General features: G+C 41.4%; 1 protein-coding gene across 1 annotated transcript in view; it reads left to right on the plus strand.

Moving 5' to 3' along the window:
* mtcl2 (microtubule crosslinking factor 2) overlaps positions 1–21,263 on the plus strand; it is a 97,021-nt gene that overhangs the window by 20,062 nt on the left and 55,696 nt on the right. The gene's annotated exons all lie outside the window — the stretch shown is intronic.

The raw sequence follows: 21,263 nt of genomic DNA on the forward strand, positions 1-21,263 counted from the left end.
TTCAGATTATAGTGTGTGTTTGCGTTTGGACCAAATGGGAACTTTTAGCTAAACATTGAGGTTCAGGCGGATCCTTATTTAGCCTGTCGACTCTTTGGCCCTTTGAACAAAACAATGTTTACTGTGCTCAGTTTGTCTGGGAGCCTCAGGAGAGCCCATCTCTGTTCTCATCTAGTGTTGACTGCACTTCTGCCACTCTGCTGCCACTCCAGGGACCTTTTTGTTATACAGAGTGTAGCCAATAAAGTGCTGCATTGAAAGGAATCATACAATTTGATGTCAGGGCCAGCTGAAGTGCAAACAAACAAAGTGGGGCTGGAGGTGGACTTCTTCGGAAGGAAAATAAGCACAAATAAATTGATGTTGGACTCGCTGTGAGTTAAACAAGATTGACCTCTCCAGTCTAATCTGAGTGAAAAGCATAAAATGAGGCCCCGTCTTTCTCTCTCTGGCTTCTGCTCATTGTCTCCTCTCCTCACTGTCTGATGGGCTGCTGGTCGTGGCCTTGGCCCTGGACCAGGCCCCTGATGTGGGTCAGGGTTGGATGGATGGCTGGGTCACTGGCAGAGGATCTGGGTCTGTCTGCTCCGGTCTGGCTGGACTGTGTGTTCTCTCGGTGCAAATGCCAGTCTGCTGTTTTCGGATGGATGGGAAGATGGCTGGGAGGGACGCTCGATGTTTCCCCGTGTTGACACTATGGCAGTTTGTTTGCCAAGGCTAAATGGATGAGTGGAGAGGTTAAAGGAAGCTTTTGTTGCCTGTCTAGTCCTCTAATGATTATAAAATCCGACGATGCATCCGCTGTGATGTGGGTCTGCTACTGAACTGAATTAACATTTCATTTGTCATTCCAACCATGGTCGTGAGCTTTGGGTGGTGATGGAAAAAATGTAGATACTTCACTTCCTCCTTCACTCATCGTTGTATTGTAGTGTTTTATCTCATGCTCATATCACAGATTCCTCTTTTCAGGAGTGTTAGATAATTGATGCATTAACCTCTTCATGTTGAAAGTGTTTGAAACCGTCAACCTGTTATCTGGTACTTGATTGTATCATGTTTTGCATTTGGATTACTAGTGCCGGACTCATGAAATCCGAAATGTTCCTCAACATCGGAGCACTGGAGTCCCCATTTGCCAGTGTTTCCCACACGTATATTTTACTTGGCCGGTCCACACAGTCGTATTAAAAAACAGCCTGTTGACTGACCAGATGACTGCCACGCTGAGGGACTCTCTTCTTGTTTGCTTCATGACTAAGATGGTTTCATAAGCTGTGTTTGGGTCTGTGATGTTGAGTTATGCTAACCCGTCAGTAAGGGGAATTCTCCACATAGCTGATATGATTCAGGGAGCTATGTTTGTGTGTGTGCTCATCCACACAGGAATGTCTCACTCCTCTGAGTCCAGTACGGCCCAGAAACCGAAAAAGTTAAGGAGGGATAAGAAAAACAAGAAGCTGACCTTTTTAGAGCGACACATCAGGCTAAAAAGCGATAAAGAAACGTGTGTAGAAAGGTTAAACAAACTGGAGTAAAAGGCGTTTAACCAGAGAGGCTGAAGAACACAGACAATGAAGGCTGTGGTGATTCACAGGTGTGAAGGAGGTTTGTGAATTATTGATTGCGTTCTGGTGGCGGCTGCAGCCTCCAGTCTGAACTGATATCGATATTCTTTACAAAGCAGAGCTATGCAGTATACCGGCTAGACCTTTATTGTGCTGCTGCAGGCCGTCGATACTTGACTGTGAACTGGAGAGGGATTAGTTTCTGCAAACCTAACTGTGTTAATGCTTTATGCACAAAAACAGACAGAGAAACGCCAATATTCTCAATTAAAAGCCCCACAAACAAAAGCAGCTATGTTTTATCTACAGTAGAAATGCAACCCTTTCCCTACAGAGCTTATTCTGTACATTACCATACTGTTAGCTTTTTCTAGCCTAGCGTATTGCTAACTCTTCAGCTGTTGAAATTAAACAACATATGTTTATATGTTGCTATGTAGCCTTCATGTTATCATTGTTGCATGCTAGGATATCATCATTAGCGCTGCGTTAGCTACTTCTGTGGGCTAGTGTTTGTCTTTGAATGCTAGCAAGAGTTGCATTTTGCCACCTCAATTGTAGACACGGTATTTTAATGTGAACTTAAAGTTACAAACTTCAAAATTTGATGAATTATCAGCTGTTTTGAAAGTTTTATAAGCTCCAAGTGCCTTGTCAGACAAAAAACAACTACAGCCAAAGTTACTAGCATGATCAGGCCGTTAGCAGAGAAACAGGAAAATGTAGCTGAAACGCTTTCTGCATAGGCACGCTGTAGTTAGTCTACAGTAATGTAAATGTCTACATAACATTACTATTATGTATCTCTTACATGCTAATCATGCTAATAGGCCTTATACTCTTATCTTAACACATTGTCTGCTAGAGTATCTGTAGCCTATATTTAGCACATTGTTTGACCAACACACACACACACACACACACACACACACACACACACACACACACACACACACACACACACACACACACACACACACACACACACAGAAGGGAGATGTTCCCTCTCTTATTCATTTTCTTCCATCCTATTCTCCTTTTCTCCCATCCCTCCCTCACTGACCAACTCCTCCACTCCTCCCTCGCTCACCTTCCTCCCATTCTTTCTCCCATCCCTCCCTCACTGACCAACTCCTCCACTCCTCCCTCGCTCACCTTCCTCCCATTCTTTCTCCCTCCCTCCCCCCTCTCCCGCTGCTCCCATAGAAACCCAGAGGAATGCTGATGCAGGGATTTCTTAATCCCGTCTCGCTCCTCTCTTTCAAAATCTCTTCTCTGCCCGTCTCCTCCTCCTCCTCCTCCTGCTGTCCTCCCCCTCTTATCGCCCCCTCTCCCTCCTCCTCCTCCTCCTGTCCCTCTCTCACACATATCTCTCTATGTTTGTCCCTCCTCCTCCTCTTCCTCTTGTTTCTCCCTCCTCCTCTGCTGCAGTCTTTCCTTCCCTCTCCAAAACCATCGATCCATTCCAGCTGTTTGACCTTTGGAGGAGGCAAGGTCGGGTCTGATGGAGGGAGGAGGGGGGGAATGGGTCGGAGTTACAGGGTTATGAGAAGGTCTCTGTGGGTTTATGAGAAATAGAGGAGGGCAAGATGAACAGGGTGCATCGGAACCAGTTGTGTTGTCATCAGGGAAGGGTTGATTGAAGGGATGGATGAATATCTGTCGTCTGTTATGGAAAAAAAGAATATTTACAGACAAAAACACAAAGCATCCTCTTTCCTCTGGCTTTGTTTACATTTCTTTCTCCACAGCCAAACACTGAATCTGAATCTATTTGACTCACTGCAGCTATTATTCTTTATTCTTTTTGGTTGCCACCGTTTCTGCTCTCCCTCGGTTATGGTTGTGTGATCCACGCTGTGTATTGTAAATAGACAAACAACACCAGCAGCATGTGTCACTGGATTTTTGTGTGTTTTTCTTTCACTCTGGTCTGACTGTACTTTGTGCGTGTCCCTGTTCCCCTTACGGATGAATGAATGCGATGGGTAGACAGAGTAATGACGGGGCACAGAGGAGAATAAAGAGGGCCGGGTGACGCATGTGCACATGAAGTGATCATAAGCAGAATGAATGAAGGACGTTGACCTTGTGAAGATAGATAGAGGGATGGAAATACATTCAATGTGTTCCATTGACCATGACCCCGCGTATCATCTCTCTCTGTCTCGCTCACTTCCTGCATATTGACAGATATGATATCTCAGTTTAATGTTTTTCACCTTATTTGAAAACCACAACTAATTCCACAGTTTGCAAATGAACTTAAATGCATCAATTTGGCCAAAATGTTTATATTTTATTACCTTACTGTACAACAAGTGCAATAATTTAAAGATATAATACGTAACATTTCCTAACATAGACCTTTGTTCTATATTTTGTTGAGTGCACTGCTCACTGAGCTAACTGGCTAACAGCAGCTACCCTTAGCAGCAGTTTGCAGTTGCTCTAGTGATATGCCACATGGTCAGTTTCCCATATTGCACCTTTAATATTCAATGTTGTGAAAAGCTTCTACTGCTCTGCTTTAACCCTGAAAGCTCTATTCTTACATTTTTATAAACCCCCATCAGTCGTGTTCACATCACTGTTGTCCTCTTGTTAGGCAGAAAGCACGACACCCTCATTTTTGGATGCTCACACTGTCGCAAGCAAAACATCCACTGCATGTTGGCGCTGTGTTAGCAGCCTGGATCCCGGCGCTCCTTTGTTCATAGACTGCAGGAGAAGTTGACCATAAAGCTTGTGGCCACACTGCCTCAAGGTGCCTATACACAAAGGAGTAACACAGAGATGAAACGCAGGAGAGGTAGACAGATGGAGGGATGTGTAGTGGAGGAATACAAAGCAGGACGGTTGGTTGAACTTGAAGTATTCCAGAGAGAAAAGAAAACAGGAGGGAAGCAATGAAATCAAGCAAAGGAGGACAAAGGGGGAAGACAAAGAAAGAAATGATATAGTATAGGAGTGAAGGAGAGAGAGGACAGAGAGAGGTAGCGGAGAGGAGGACTGTACCATGTGGGGTCTTGGTAGGAGGGCTGGCAGTCGAGGAGATAACAGCCTTAATTGGAAAAAAATCCTCAGTGGCTGGAGGGTGAGGGGGAGAAATGCAGCATGTCACTCACCGACTCTCTTTTCTCATTCCTCTCTGCCTTTTCTCTGCGTTTTCCTCTCTGTCTTCCTGATTTTTCTTTTCCAGCCTTTTACTCTTTGTTTCTGTCACAGGCAGGTATATGTTCTCCCTCTCTGTCGTCCTCTCTGCGTGTGTTGAATTCCCATGTTTCCCTTGAAGGTCATTCAAGAGGTTTCTCTCTCCTTTTCTGTGAGTGTGTGTTTGAGAGCGTGGTGATTTAGAGTTAGTCCATTGAGGATGATAAGGTCACTCTGTCTGCTCGGGCACATATACATATATAAAATGGACACTTTAATGCCTCCTCTCTCTCTCTCTTTCACACACATCTTCCCATAAACGCTCCTGTCAGGAACACACTTGACTCTCGGTGTGGCCAACGCTCACAGAAAACCAGAAAAGATATTGAAACCGGATGATCCAGCAGAACCTTCATCTGTCCCTCCATCCATCCGTATGTCCTTCTGTCCCATTCTTGTGAATACCATATCTCAAGAACGCATTGAGGGAATTTCCTCAAATTTGGCACAAATGTCCACTTGGACTCGAGGATGAACTGATTCGATTTGAGTGGACAAAGGTCAAAGGTCACTAAACAAATATTTTGGTCATTACTCAACAATTCATATAATAAGTATGAAAAAAATGGCACAAATGTCTAATAGGATAAAAGTATGTAGTGAAGACATTTTGTATTCATACTGTAAGGTCAAAGGTCAACTTCACTGTGACATCATAGTATTCTTTACACCACAGCTCAGGAGCAGCGACTTGAAATCACCGTTTCCATTCACAAGGAAAACAATTTAGAAAAGATGATGGAATAATGGCACTTGAGTTTCTAAGGAAGGTAACAGTCTCCTCATCTCCACACTGACATATGTCATTTGTGTCTCCAGAGTTATTTGCATACTGATGTGCACAGAAACACACTTTGAGTTCACTGAATTTCCATATTGCCCTCGAAAATCCTCACAATGTGCAGAAAAAGCCGTGTCAGTAGCGTCCGTACTACTTTTTGCTTAAAATCCATAAATGCAAAGCTTCACCTGTGATTGATGCTAAAATTCATGTAAATTGACGATTCATAAGCGTCCCAGTTTTTTTAATTTACAGGTAATGAAGTGAACTATTAAGGGAACAGTGCATTCCTGTTCCCCAGTTACTGCTGAAGGAAACTGTTCCCTGCTATTTCTGACTTTCAGGAAGTGCTGCCTATTGTTTGGAGCCAGTTGAGAGATGTGGGGCAAGGATAGCTGGGGACTTTGCAGTGTGTGTGTGTGTGTGTGTTAGGAAGTAAAGAAAGGGCGTTGACTCACATGCAGTTTATCCTGCAGCGTGCGTTAATGTTCATGGCTACATGGAGCTTTTATGTTTATTCCTGCAAAGCTCGCAGAGCATGGCTGTTAATTATGTACATGTCAGTGTGACGTCCTTCAGCAGAGCAGAGAGAGGGAGAGAGCAGGACACTCAGGGTTAATGGAAGGTCGGTTAAGCTGTGAAGTTAGTGCCACAATTTGCATGTGAAATCAGGGTGTTTATATTTAAGGCCGTAATCAACATGCGATGTTGTGCCTGTGGCTGTTTTCGCTCGGTTTTCACTGCCTTCTTTTTACAAGCTGAGTATACTCACCAACCTTGAGACCTCAAAAGTATGGAGGAGTTTAAAACCAAAGCAGGAGTCTGGGGGATCCTCCGCCAGCAAGATTTGAGATTCAGAGACCTTTGTTTTCTGCATTGTGGTGACTTTTAAAGAATGAAAGTAACAAAATAATGTGACACCACAACGCTATTTTTAGGTTGAACACTTATTTCTGTCTATGCATGACACTGCCCGAGGTTTTTCAGGCTCTCGATGGTGATTGATGTCAGTGTGGCCGCCATGATCATCAGAAAAATTGTGGCGAAAAAATAAAAAAATAGCAGATTTTACAAAAAGCATTCCCCTTTCCGTAAAACTCTCCATAAGAAATGGGAATTCTTCTTTCCAGGACGTCTGAAATTTGTATTTTTTTGCCCTCAATTTTTCTGTCTGTCACTCACTGAGGAACACGGAGGAACAGTACAGTAGACTACATGCTGAACTGTGCCAGAAACAGGTTGTAAAAGGGATGAGAGGTGTGAAAAGGTGTCATTATTGGGAGAAATACAGGAGAACTATGACCCTGGGAGGAAATGGGAAGAAAGGCGATGAAAGACAGGAGTTTCCTGGGAAAGTCAGTTTGACTTAACATAATCAAAACATGTCTTAGCAAGTCATGCCATACTGTATATTGCTATTTTCAGGATAAGTTAGGCTACCCAGCATACATCAGTCTAATTCGTAGAGTGAAAAATGTCTTAATATAATCCAAGAAATAAAAAAGAAAGTAATTCTATTATCGATGAATCTGTTATCAGTTGATTTGCCATTGAGTCCATAAGATGCTAGAAAATAGTGAAAAAATGACCATTTACAATTTCTCAAATCTCCAGGTGTTGTCTTTATATGCTTCTATATCTGACCAACAGTCCAAAACCCAAAGACATTCAATTTACTGTCAAATATGACAAAGAAAAGCAGGAATCCCTCTCATTTGAGAAGCTGAAACCACAGAACATTTGGCATTTTTCCTTGAAAAATGACTGAAACAATGAATTTTCTGTCATAAGTAAAGTGACTAATTGAGTAATGCTTGTGTAAATAGTTAGACTTCATGCTACTCCAGCCTATGATGTTAAATTTTGCTTTTTGAAAGAGGTAACTTGACACATGGACATGGAGGTATTTTGGGAATGTTGGAGCATCTCTTCAGATGTCAAAAAACTGAAATGGTGCTTTTAGTGATGTAATTCAGCAAAACAGTAAAGTATCCATCATTCAGTCCTTTATTCACTCCATATCTACTGGGTCGGGACACCCGTGTTATTCCCCCGCGGGCTGTCTCAGGCCGATGGGACGCAATGAAAGCCGCATGTTGTCTGCAGGGATACAAGTGCTGTTAAGTGGGTCAGAGCATCAAAGCAGCCCGGGTTTAAACTTAGCTTTATCTGGGTCAGAGTGATTGATTAGAGCCACGATGGTCTTAGAAGAACAGAGAGAGAAATCAGCCAGCATAACACCCCCGCTCCACACCGGAGACACGGTGATGTGTGTACGTTAGCGAAGAAGACGGTCGGATGAAGAAAAAGTTATTTCTGTTTTGGCGTTTGAGAGGAGGACGAGTCGGGAGGAAAAGAGGGAGTCGACAGATGATGATGATCTTCCTCAGAGTGAGAGGACCTGGTTTACAGAGGTTTCACTACTGCAGGTTCTCCGAGTCGGAAGAAAAGTCGGGAGATTGGAAGGAGGCTGATGAAAGGAAAGAATATTTGTGAAGAGGATGAGCTGGGTACGAGTGGAGAGGGAATAAGCCAGAGATTGAGAGTAAAGGGAAGCGATATGGAGAGAGAAAACAATAAGATACAGGGAGGAGTATGATGAGTGACGGATGATAAAATGAGAAGGAGAGGGAATAGATCAAGAGTGAGAGAGACAGATGGGCTGCTGTTTGGAAATGAGAAAAGGAAAGTGATATATATAAAGAGATGATGGAGAGAAAATGAGAAAGAAGAGACAGCTTGTGACCACAGAGACAAAAGTATGAGGAAGTAAAAGATGAAAAAGGCACGAGGACGGAGATGGGAGAGACAAAGGGAGTCTTGCTGGTAGAGTTTCTGGGTCGACTGGAGCTTCACTGGTTCCAGTGGGACAGACAGAGGTCACACACACACACACACACACACACACACACACACACACACACACACACACACACACACACACACACACACACACACACACACACACACAAAAACACACAAACACACAGAGAGTAATGTGCTTGTGCTTCTGTATGACACACATATTGCAGGGAACACACACACATACTGTAATGTATAGGAGAGAGGAGAGTCCTCTGGGGAAGTCAAGGCCTTGTAGACGCGCGCGCACACACACACACACACACACACACACACACACACACACAAGCACATGCACACACACACACGCACACACACACTCACACACTCACACACTCACAGAGAGAGAGAGAGAGAGAGAGAGAGAGAGAGAGAGAGAGAGCGCAGTACAAAGGCAAACCAAAGCATAATACATCACTGCTGCTCCTTTTATATCAAACAGAGGGATGACTGATGTAGAATTGGAACAGCAACATTGCTGAAATAAACCAGTTTGTATAAATATAATCATTGTTTCTTTAGCTTTTATGACGGAGAGACAAAAGATGCATTTTTAAATTTTTCAAGTTTAAAGGTGCAATATGTAGTTTTGGGGACGAAACTGAATAAACAAACTGACCCTAAAGGACAACACAGTTTCATACCGTTTTACTTTGTTTATATGTGGCGGACCCTGCCATCCTTCTAGCCTGAAACAGTGTTCTAGAAACAAGCTTGTTTTATTCAGTTATGAAAAAATATATATTTCTGAGTTTGTATTATTACCACATTAATATTGTAAATATTAAAATTGGGTGTTTCTGGTCTGCCTCATCAATGAGAGTACACTTCATATTAGAAACACCTCTCCAGTATAACACAGTGCAGTTCAACACAAACTACAATCCTCCAAAATGACCATAATGTTGCAAACAAAGACCCCGTGGATAAAACAAAAATGCACCTTGAAAAAGTCCAGATTTAACATTAGTGTTAGTAAACTGGCAACTAAAGCCCCTTTTACACAGCCTGTTCAAGGCAGAAATGCTGTATGCAATGCAACTATAATCAATACTTTTATTATTTATTTATAACAATGGATCGCACAGTTCATTCATTGTATGTTCAGCTCTGCAGTTCCACGCAGCTCTGTGGACCTTTATAGCAACTTTAATCCCATTGTTTATATCCTACCTGTCTAAGTTTATTGGTTTAAGCAACTAAAAGATCTTCGAGGCTGTTCACATTTCGTTTTACCAACCATCCTGAGTGATCCAATCACATGTGGACAGCTTTAAGCCCATCAGTTCACGCCTGGCATTAAACGTGTCTCAGCATGTGTCTTGAGTGACCTCTTGTATACAGCGTTTCACAAAGTTTATATAGTTTTTCCTAACTAAGTCTCCAAATTGAGCGTTTTTTGAAGGGAGTCTGGTGACTTTCTCCACAGACGACAAAGAAGAAGCCTATTATAGTTTCTTCTTTAATAAATTTGGTGTAAATGATGAAATGAGTTTGAACAGTGAGTTTAAACAGCGGTAGGGAGGTACAATGCACAGACACGGAAGCAGACAGGGCGCACTGTAGACATATTTTCTGCTTTACTTCTGAATATACACAAAGATCATTTTGAGCTGTTCCAACAAACAAACAACTCTGTGTCAGCCTGAACCCAACCCAGAGCACAGGCAGAAAGCAGCCTCTTGAAATTCAGAAACACAAACCACACAGTCTGATTTACACACACTTTCATATCATATCCCACCATCAGATATATTTGCGATTAATTACGACGCTTCTTCGATACGATGATGCTCTTATACACAGATGATTAGCATTGTGTTTGCCTCCGCCTCGTGTTCCCTCTCTTCACTGCCAATATTTGTGCTAAATTTTTCAACAGCAGAGCTTCTTTTAGGAGCCCGGAGGGGGTACAGAAGTAATTTCATGCCTCAGTAGCTGGAACACAAGAGTGTCTGAGATGCCCCACGTATTGAAGGGACCCTGAACTGTTCGTGGCACTGACGGACACACTGGGAGGTGACTGGGGAGTAATAAGACTGTAAAAACACAAGGAGTGAAAGTAGAGCGGATCAGGGGGTAGGAGGGAGGGAGGGATGAAAGTGTAGACACCATTTAGTGATGGAAACCCCGCAGGGATCTCGCTGAAGGAGCCAAACACTAACAGCATTTTTTCTTGTGTCCACTCACTGTGTCTGAGGCTCAAATTGGTTTTATTCAGACTTAAGATGATGTTTGCACTTTGCTTATTTTGTCCGAAATCCATAGATATTCAATTCACAGCGATATGAAACTGAAATGTTCACTTTAAAGAAGCTATAACTTGAGAATATTTGGTCAGATTTGATCAATAAATGACTACAATGAATGAACTGTTGTCAGAGTTGATAGATGAAGTAGTTTAAAGGAAGGATGTGCTGATAGCTTGGAGACAGCTTTTTCTGCAGCGCATTAACAACAGAAAAAAACAAGAAATGAGGAAGGATAGAAGGCAATTTAAAGCTTGTAACATAGCAGATAAATGCTCACCTTTGAGCTTTATTTGAGTGATAATGCACGGAGAGAAAACGACTCCTAACAGCTGCTGCATCGCTCCCATCAGGTGTAAACCTCACCTCACTGAAATGTCACCTCCTTAGAAGCTGAGAGGAACACTGCTCGTAGGTTTGACCCCTACGCATTTTTGAACCATGTCGAACAGGTTATGAAAAGGTTTCGTAAAACCTAGAGCTTTTTGTTGAGACGTCGCTGTTGTCATCTGTTGATTTGATTTCCATTAGTGGTTGCTCAAGGACAGAAGTGCAGACTAGTGCCACTCAGATGTTGGAAAATGTCAAACATAATTGTTCCTACCTTTTCTCTGCAGCAGGTGAAACACTGGAAGCTTCGCTTTTAGACTGTAAATATCAAAAGGTGGAAATCTGCTCACTAAAGTTTATTAAAAAAAGCACAGAATAAGTCTGTCTCTATCCAGTCGAAATGTTTACGTCATTGTCACATTTGAATGTAGTCTTAGTAAGGATACGTTTTGCTTGGCCAAATACTGATAAGCTGACTCATATTTGCATCCCAAAAACCAAAAACAAATACAAATGTGACTTTATTCTGACCTAATTCCTCTTTTTCTCTCATCAAAGTGCAAAGTCAAGTTAAATTTACTCCAGAAACCACATAGCAGCCAATGACACTTAAAGGAGACATATTATGCTCACTTTCAGGTTTATAATATTATTTTGGGCTACTACTATAATATGTTTACATGCTCTAATGCTCAAAAACACATCAGTTTCTTTATACTGTCCAGTGCTGCAGCACTGTATTCCCCCCTCTGTCTGAAACGCACTGTTTTAGCTCCTGTCTCTTTAAGGCCCCCTCTCCTGAATACCTAGTGTGTTCCGATTGGTCATCTCACACAAGCCTGAGCCAGCACCGCTAACAACAACAGAACAGCCGCAGGACATAAATTATGCGAATGTTTGACTCTGTGATGTAGTGTGATGTCACAAAGTCACAGAGTTAAAGGCGGGACTACTGACGAGGCGTTTCAGGAGCAGTGTTTTCTGCGGGAGAGAGGAGCTTTTGTTGGTGCGGACTTTGACCTTTTTTAATTTTCAAGATCTTTTACATGCACAAGAACATGTATAACACTGAAGGAAAGGGAAACAACAGTAAAACATAAAAGGTCTCCTATTAAAAGGTACAAGTGTAGGTGTACAGTCTGTTAAAGTGGTTAGTTTGGAGTTTTATGTTGTTATAGCAACAAAGGTCCCTTTTTAGTCCAGTGGGGTCTTTTTTTTTCTCTTATATTACTGACTGACATTTTTAATAACAACACTGAAATGAAAGAAACAGCTTGTCCTGTAATCAACAACAATTAGGATTAACCTGAAATGGCATTACCATGGTAACCAAATTCCTGCTGAAGTGTGAGAAGCAGCTCAGCATTTCCCCAACCCTTAAATCTGCACGCGATGTTTCCCCATATTTGTGCCATATAAAGAAGAGGTTGTAAAGGATGGATTTAAAGGGGAGATGGACAGTAGATGCACTCAGTGATGGATATAGAAGGCGTTAGGCATCTGTATGTCCAAAAGGGACAGACTCAATGGAATCAATGGGCGGACGGGGTTAGTACAAGAGGGAAAAGGACACAGCGGGTGAACAGACACCTGAGGGGTTGGTTGGCAGAGGACAATACTGTACATAAGAGCAGATGGATGGCGGAGGGGAGGAGGGATGCCCACACACCCCCACACACCCCCACCCTCCCCTCTCTGTCAGCCATTAGAGGATCTGTAGCTGTTAATAGCTGGCTGAAGTGCAGATTATCTCACCTGGGGGGACAAACTGGGGTTTGCTAAAAAGGTTCCACTCTGATCTCTGTTGGGAACCATTGTGTCTGGAGATACACACACACACACACACACTGGACACATACTGTGTGTATCCTATTTTTATGTGTGCTGAAAATGTGTGATGATCCATTGATTGTCTCATATATGGACCATATAGATCCAGTTTTGCTCCCTTGAGATCACTTCATATGCTCTACTTTCCTTTGTGTATGTGTTCATGCATGTGTGCGTGTGTGCGTGCATGCGTGCATGCGTGTGTGTGTGTGTGTGCGTGTTTGGGTTTTAACATTTTTTTCTAATTTATATGAAAGTATAATTGTGTTTGTGTCAGCCTACCTGAGTGTGTGTTACTGTGATGCCGAGCAGCTCTCAGCTCATGAATTAAAGATGAATTATACGTCGTGACCATTTATACTGCCACTGTACCCCGGCTCTGCTGTTTGAGAACAATCTCAGTGCCACCGCACTACCAGCAGGAATCTGTATCCATTACTGTGTTGATCGATCTCTAGGAGCTGTGGTTTTTGTCTGTCGACAAAGGTTTTCATTCAAAGTTCTGTGTTGATTCTGTTAGAATTTTGGCAGATTGTCACACAATAAGGTCTTTTTAAAGAGCAGGGCAATTAATGATGGCTGAATTCCATTTAGCTGCTTCATTTTGAGGGTCCTGGTATTGTTCATCCTGACTTACTGTCACATTGTCATGACACTTGAATAGAGCTGAGTCAGCATTAATGTTACTTATAACACCTGTGGCTTTCATACTATAACAAGTCAAAGTCTCTCCTGTAACATGCACATATGTGACAAGCAGAACTAGTAAATGCAGGCAGGTATATTGAATGCTACAAGGCCGACAGTCCACAGCTACGCTAGCAGCTCTGTCAGGCTGTGTTTGGGCATCACAGCAGCATTATAATGTGCTCACAGTGACAAAGCTAACATTGCTATCATTCCTGTATATAAGATTAATCATGTTCACCATATTAACTTAGCATGCTAACATTTGCTAATCATGACTAAGTACAAAGTGTAGCAGAAACTAATGGGAATATTTTTAATTTTACAATAATTTCCCTAACAGAGCAAGCACATATCCACATATAGTGTAGTTAATTAAAAATACATTTTAATACACGGAAGGAGTTCACATATATTTGACAATGTGTCATTTTGCTTCAACAACATATTTTGAAATATACTAAAGTTACATTTTTATAATACATCAGCAATATAAGCTGATACATATTAAAAACATCTATTTCTTAAACTATATTTCACATTTACTACATATTACTGATTATTAAATAAAACATTTTTGGAAGATAGAGCTCAGTAATGTTAAACATTATATGTAATGTCATAAACTTGTCTTTACTGGCAGTGTGACTGTTTTTACTCACATTTAAATCATAATGAAAACATCACACTAAATCCTAAATAGCCAGATTATTATTCCCATTGCATGTTTGTTTAATTTCTTTCCGCACTGTGGATTTGAGTGCAAACATCGACCTCATTTCACCGAGACATTTATGAATTCTCCCAGTGTCACATAAATGAAACGTCCCAGGATAATTGTTAATCTGCTCAGCAGACAGTGCAGCAGCTTCAGCCTGTCTGCGGTTTCACTGCTGGTTTCTCACAGTCGAGCAGATAAACCGAGGAGGCTGGAGGCAGCCGAGGTCTCACCATGTGAAATCAATACGGGCATTTAAATGTTTTAAAAGGACTGAGTGCCTTTGGATTTAATGGCTTCACACTTCGCTAAGTGAAGAGACCACACTTACCAATGAGGCCCTCCGGTGCAGAGCTGTGGGCACAAAACCTGACCATCATCATTATCACCCGCTGTCTTTGTGATTCTGGTGCTTTTTGTGCAATAAATCCATTTCACAATGTTATATTAGCACTTGTTGTGTTTAGACGTCCCCTTTCATAAACAGGTCTGCAAGTATCAGCCTTGTATGAGAGATGAAAACCTCCATATTCAGCAGGTCATCATGTTTTTGGTGGTCTGGCTTTTATTTCCTTGTTAAAACACTGCTGTTGACCTTCTCTTTGCAATTAGATGAGACATAAGACAGATATTCCGATGATTTATGGCACAGAGAGTTTTCTGCTGTATGGATGATAGATGAAGTAGCCTGGATGTGGTCTTTCATTGATATTCCCGCGTAGTACTGGCTGCTCTAACTACATTACAGGTGTAAGGTATTAAGCTGTGTACATGAGCGGCGCACAGAATCCCAATGTTTCCTCTCCGTCCGGTCTAATATCACTGCGGTGGTTTGAAAACCTTGGAAAGCCGATTGAGAAGATTTATATGCTTGAACTTCAAATGAGGGAAATGCTGCGATTCCTGACTCTATTAAACACCTTCAGAAACCACTGGAGGAAGTCTGAACTGCAAAACATTGCAATGGGAGTTCAAACGTTCATTTCTTGTTACTTATCCACCGACACTATGTGCAATGAGCTAATATCTGCTGATAAATGCCAAGCTCTAAACAGTCACCTGACAACAGTTTGCTGTATATGTACGGATCATAACCCTTCACTCTGTTCAAAGATACAATTTTATAATAACAAGCTCAGATTTCTCCACCAACAGGATCAGATTTCCCATGAGAAGACTTGACTGACCCTGTTAGTGTTTATTGCCAGTGGGTGAGGGGTTTATATGCTAACTGTGGATGATGGATGAGGAGGTTTAATGTTGATGGATGACGAATGTGAGCTCGGCTGTGTATTGACGTCGCTCTGCGGCGGCAGCACTACTCGGCTGCACAGCGAGGAGATAAACACGGGCTGCAGCGGCACATACTGTACGTATAGGCTCACGGTGCGTATGTATTCACAAATATCCCTTCCTCCGCCTCTGTCCTTGTCCCTCTTCTCCTCCCTGTTTCTCTCCTTTCTCTTCCTCCTCTACTCCTCCTGCATCATTCTTTCCATCGCCCTCTTCCTGGTCCCAGAGTGAGGTTGTGTGACATCATCACCGCGCTGCCGGCCCTTGTTGTGATGTGGAAGTGGAGACGTGGAAAATGAGTAGCTGGCACCTCCCGCTGATGCTAGTCTGGCTGCACTGCTGTTACTATGGCTACATATGGCCGGTGTGGTTTGTTGCTATGGTTACCACAGCAGCTGTGAGCCTGTCGGAGACTGTAGACGGTTCAATGGATGAAGACTGTGATGTGAAAGTAGATCACAAAATGCTTGATTTTTACAAAAATGGGTCTGTGATAGCAGTGAAGTAGATTCACAACATGAATTAAAACGAGCAGGTTTACGACAGACGGGAGCCGGTTTATTGGTTTGATTCATTCCTCACCCCGAGAACATATAACTGTGATAAAATATCTACACCTAAGGTAGGGCTTTATTTCAGGGCTTTAGAACATATCTTATGCTGAAGACGGTACATAAAGTACTAGTTTATGAGTCGCTACATTTTTGCGGCATAGTCAGTGGGCAAACTGTTAATTTTTACCAGGGGCGATGACTCAATGAGAGCACCTGATGAAATGAGAATACGGCTCTTGAGCTACTCTTTTGGTTCTGTATTTTTTAATTCCCCCACCCACTCTGTAGCTATATAGTTTGGAGACTATTATAGATCCACAACGAGGCTGACAAAAGAGCAGGACTGAAAGAAACAGATTTATCAATAGACAGCACACTAAGAGCCTCAGAGCCATGCCTGGGGCCATAGATTCTAACTTGCAAAAATCTCAGTCAGATAAAGGACCAGTGAGTCAGGCAACATATTCAACTAAACAACCCTGTCTGTTTGTTCAGAAGTGAGGACCCACATGCAAACACAAGGACAGGTAGGTGAAAAACCAAAAAGAGAGCTTTGATAAAGGAGCTGAAATCCAAATTATAAAGGCAGGCCAGAAAGCAGGCTGGGGTAACTCCAATACACTAAAGAGAAATGCACGAACTAAACTCAGAAGAAACCCATGATGAGCAAACGCAGGAAGACACAAGGAGCAAAACAGGACTGGGGGATTGGCGTGAAATCGCAGAGGTAACACAAGGATGAAGACAGATGCACTGACAAAGAGTGAGGGAAAAACACAGACCTAAATGCACCAGGAAGGGAAGGCTACTTAGGGACAGGAGGACAGGAAGTGTAAAACAGAACATGAGGATGAAACCTACAAAATAAAACAGGAAATAAGTAAACTAACAACTCAAAACCATGAGACCCCTCTGCCTCTGAGGGGGGATGGAAGGTTAATAAGGGGCAACCCCCATCATCCCTGCCTCAAATGGCCTACTGGGCATAATTAAATAAAGAAAATCAAATGTTTCTACTTTATAATCCAAGTTTTTTAGTCAAACATGACTAATAGAACATGAGGACATTGGTAGTACAGTAACTTAGTAATACAGTAGGTAAGCATGGTCCTAAATCCAATTAAACCTCATTTCTACACACATTCACATGTAATATTCACTTAGTTTGACCATAAAAACATGCTGAACTGTGGAGAACTGTCAGATGATTGAAATGGAGAAGTAGTTGGAAGATTAACACAGCCTCTGCAGTGCCATTATAACTTATGTATTTCATTATATTATTATTACTTAACTGCTTTTCGGGCTCCACAGTTCTCCGTCTTTTATGTCCCCAGCAGTGATTTCCTGATAGAGAAGCTCTGAAGCCGGTGCCCCGGGCTCGTTGCAAAGGGAAGAGTTACATGATGATAAAGATGATCTCCTCACATGTCACTTCATAGTATTCCAGTTGTAAGTGTTGCATAATTCACAGTCCCCTACTTCCATCAAGTTGTAGCTCATTAGGATGAATCAGTGCTGCTGTGTAGTTTCTTACGCTCTTCATTTCTTCGTTACCCTCCTCCACCTTTTACTACTTCTCTTTTCCTCCGAGATGAAGATCAGTGCATTGCTCTCAGTAGTAGGACACAGGACACAGGCTCAGACAGAGTATTGATTTTAGTATTTATGTACACAGGTTTTTAGTGTTGTACAGGGTGTGAAATATGAGTATATATATCTGTGGTGAAGTGTTTTCTCCCCTTTTGGCTGCTTCTTTCTTTCCCTCGCTACCATGCAAGAATATTTTTCTATCTTTAGCTCAATTACACATGCAACCTGGTTCTTGGTCAACTCACATGAATGTCATAACCAGTGCAGAGCAACCCAGCTGACCTCAAAATCAGATTTAGACGAAATATTAAAGATTCCTGGACTGCAGCCATGTTTAAAACAGGTTACTGTGTCATGGAAACATCTGGCCTGTCTGACATTTTTTGCTGCTCAATCGGACTCACATTTCATTTAAAGGACATTTTAATACCAGTATAAAACATTGCAATGATTACTAGGAAGTATTCTTACATAAATATATAATAAGTACGTTTGAGTAAGGTCCAGGGTGATCCTTAGCTGTTGCTCTTACTGGTTTGTGAAATCTTCCCAAGATATATTTAAAATGTCTTTTTTTCTGTGCTGCAATATTAAGTAATGAGTGGTTGCAAAATGTGGTTGATTTTGAACTTCTTCCTCTTCATTTTGCCAATTTTTTTTGATATTTTTACTTTTAGATTTAGGGCTGCAAGTAACGGTTATTTCAAGATTATTCATTTAAAGGAATCCTATTCTCCTTTTTTTGTTTTATCCCTTTCCTTCAGTGTTTTATATATGTTTTTGCATGTAAAAGGCCTTAAAAGTGAAACATGTCAAAGTCCGCACCAACAGAAGCTCCTCTCTCCCACAGAAAACACTGCTCCTGAAACGCCTCATCAGTAGCCCCGCCTTTAATTCTTCTTTGTGACATCACACTACGTCACAGAGTCACACGTGTGAATCATTTCTGCCTAGTGGATAGTTAGGTACAAAAAAAAAAGAAAATTTAGCAGAGCTGCTCTATTGTTGTTACCGGTGCTGAGTCAGGCGTGTGTGAGCTGACCAATCAGAGCAGACTGGGTATTCAGGAGGAGGGGCCTTAAAGAGACAGGAGCTAAAGCAGAGCGTATCAGACAGCGGGAATAGTGGTAACCCAAAATGAAAATGAGCATTCCATGTCTCCTTTAGTCATTTAGTTTACAAAATGTTAATAAAAATGTGAAAAATCAAATCATCTCAATTTCCCACAGCTCAAAGTGACGTCTTTAAGTTGCTTCTTTTGACCAACCAACTGTCCAAAACTCAAACACTCTTTATTCACTATCATAGAGGATAAAGAAAGAAAGAAAACATGCACATTTAAGCAATTTTTGACATTTTTCGTTGAAAAATAGTTTGTAACTTTCAATCATCTAATCACTTAATCGATTACAAAATAGAAGTGAAAAATCTCCTTTTCTAGCTGCTGAATTATGTAACTGGGATAAATGAACAGGAACAAAAGAACATCATCTCCTCTCCCTCTCTCTGTGCTCCTCTGATCACACTGATGATGACCAGGTTACATAAAAGAAGCTGAGCTGTCTACTCTGCTCGGATCAGAAGGACGAGCTGACATCCACGTGAACACGAACATTTTTGTTCTGTCGGCCCGCATGAGTGAGGCGTCACTCAGCGTGTCAGGTTTGGTCGGAAACTTGTGTTTAAATCTGAGCAGGTCTCGGATCAATACTCATTAAATCAGGAGACATTTATCACCGTCTAAAACCTCTTTGTTGGCTTCAGAGTGATTGTGGCGGCAGGCGTTGGGACTGAAATTTGATCTGATATAAATTCTGACCCTCTTTTGAGAAATACTAATAAAGGGGTTAAACGTTGAAGAAATTCTTCGTATCTTATCACTTTTAGACCGAAAACTTTTAGGATTTTGCTGTAATATATGCAAAGACATCTTACTGTCTGATTAATGAGACATAGATCTGAAAATGTGCTCAGCACTTAAATCAAACCTAATGTCTAAATATAATCTATTGATATTGTACCTTAAATACACATTCAGCTGAAGCTGTTTCACTTTCATTTTCATTTAGATATATTTTAAATAGAGCGCTGCAGAACAGAATGTTTTACTTTTTCATCTTGTATAACACTGATTTCTCTCTCCAAACTGATTTAAGAATAATATTGATGGATTTTAGTTATTATGTATGGTCTCCAGATACAAGAAAGGTACCTCAGATGATCCACTAGAGCTGCAATGATTAATTGATTTATTGATTAGTTGTGAACTAATAAATTAATCACCAATTATTTTGATTTTTTTTTTTTTTAAAGAAAAAAAGTCATAATTCCCTGATCCCAGCTTCTGATAAGTTAATATTTTCTGCTTCCTTTACTTCCCTATGACAGTAAACTGAATATCTTTGCATTTCAGTAGAGGCGAAATCATTCTTCACACACCTGTCGCCTAAAAAACATTGTAATCACAAGCTTACACTGTGTGTTTAGTGGGTCTTTAACCTGCATGGATACGATTGTCATTACTGAATTGGTATTTTTAAAATGATTAAGATGATTAAGAGGGAATATACATGCAGACAACAGGAGAAAAAAAGATCCCAAATGAGACCAATAATTTAAAATAAAGGTTATTTTGTGATCTTGAGAACATTAGTTTCTTAAAAGATTCCTGGAAAACAGCTATCATGTGGACCTCGAGACAGATAATCATTAAATTTGCATGACTTTCTAAATGATGAAAACCTGATGTGAGATAATTATTCTGTAAACTCATCGGTCATGGTGTTTGTAACATTTCATTAACTTTCACAGACAGCTATTATTATTGTTTCATTAAACTATCTCTCTGTCAGAGGTTGTGATAATTCACTTGTAACACAGCAGTGAGCCTTAACCAGTCATCCAGTGCAGAAGCAATGACTGGCTGGTTAATGGGGCAGAATGGAGCGGTGGGTATCTGGAGCTCGACTGAGCCGAGAAGAGAAGCTCTAATGTAATCACACACTGACTGACTGGTTTGGAATAGACAGCAATAGAGGGATTATCATGCGATGGCCCCGGCGGCGGCGGTGGTGGCTGGACTGATTGTGCCTGAAGAGAAAAGCGCCTTCAAGGGTCCCTGTGTTAACAACTGTGGAGGAGGGGGGGGAAGGGGGGATAAGAGGTAGAGGAGAGAGACTGAGAAGAGGAGAGAAGACAATAACTGATTTTTACTGCATGACCCTTTTTTATATTCCCAATCCAGAGCACACATGTAGCAAAGGGGCCGACTGCAGTGCTGTATTGGCTTGGTTAAATGTTCCAATAAATATGGATGACCATGTTTTACAGTGCAGATGGACTTGGACATTTCAAATTGGACCAGAAATGGTGAAAAATGTAGAAAATAAATTTGAATCTAGGATTTCTGCATAAAACATTTTCTACTCAAATGTTGATATTGTGCACTCAACTTTGATTCCCAGCCTAAATCAAATTAATCCCAACCCATCTGGTTTGGTCTGGCTCTGATTTTGTGTTTTTATTTTATTTGTCAAACACTTCCCCCATAACCAGACCACATGGAACAATGGTCTATTCATTTTA

Source organism: Pagrus major, chromosome 7 (assembly GCF_040436345.1).
Source record: "Pagrus major chromosome 7, Pma_NU_1.0".
Lineage (NCBI taxonomy): Eukaryota > Metazoa > Chordata > Actinopteri > Spariformes > Sparidae > Pagrus > Pagrus major.